Source organism: Echinops telfairi, unplaced genomic scaffold, assembly GCF_000313985.2.
Source record: "Echinops telfairi isolate 266 unplaced genomic scaffold, ASM31398v2 ScPeMD7_6273;HRSCAF=7185, whole genome shotgun sequence".
In the NCBI taxonomy this organism is placed as follows: domain Eukaryota; kingdom Metazoa; phylum Chordata; class Mammalia; order Afrosoricida; family Tenrecidae; genus Echinops; species Echinops telfairi.
Window position 1 is genome coordinate 2896547 of NW_022110173.1, and position 1167 is coordinate 2897713.

Genomic DNA, 1167 nt, shown 5'->3' on the forward strand with positions numbered 1-1167 from the left:
GACCTACAGGTTGAGAAACGCTGGACTAATGGGTCCCATGAGTCCCAGACTCTATGACCCTGAGACCAGAAGAACTAGATGGTTCCCAGCAGCCCCTACCAACCACTCTGACCAGGACTGCCACCTAAGGCCCTGGACAGAGGGAGAGAGAACTGTGGGAAAGGCTTCAAAATCATTTAAAAATTTAAGCCTTATGAGTCTGATAGAGACTGGTGGAACTCTGAGATGCTGGTCATAAGGCATCTTAAACACCTGTCAAGCCTGGCACTGCACCCACTCCTGGAAGCCACTTTGCAGCCCAACCACAGACAGGCCTATACCGTGAACAGTAACACCCACGAGGCACAGACTCCTCAAAACCAGCCACCACCGAGACCAAATGGGCAACGTTTGACCGCAAACAAAGCTCAGAAGACAGAAAGGAGCAGGTACAAGGTGGACAAGCGGAAATGGAGAATGTGGGGAGAGTGCATTCACTGTCGTTAAACAAACAACGTGCATCAGTTGTCGAACAGTGAATCAATTTGCTCTGTAAACATTCACTGGCACCCCAAGAAAAACGAAAACGAAACAAAACAAAATTCTCTCCCTTCCTGGGCACACGCCCCTCCCCCCGCCCCCTCTGCTCCCCGGGCTATGAAACGCAGAGGTTGGACTGCTATGTGGATGTGCCCTGAGTGCCCACTGCCAGCAGGATGGGGTAGGAGAGGGAGAGACCAGGAGCCAGCAGCTAGTCTGTGGGAAAATCTTCCCAGGACCAAGCCAATGCAGTGACCAACACAGGATTCAGCTCTCATCCCTGTCCGGCCCAAACAGCTCTCCTTCGAGGGAGGCAGTTGAGCTTCAGTGAAAATAGTAGATCCTGGAATTGGAAAGGTGCCATCTTGTGTTCTTTTTGCATTCCTATTGTGCTCAACAGAATTGATCAAAGTCTCTGTGTGCGTGAGGACAGACTGGGAAGAGGGCGGTGGGAACATCGGGGGAGACATCAGTCTCCCGCTCCATGCGCCCATCCATCGGATTGCTTCCCGGTGTCTCTGCTGCATCTGGTCCTGACAAAGGCTGGTGGCTCCGACGAAGTGGTTCACACAACTGCCACCAACGCAGTGGAGGGCCTGGAGCCACACGTGTTGCGGTGACAAAGCTCCTACACACGGCCATGGATAC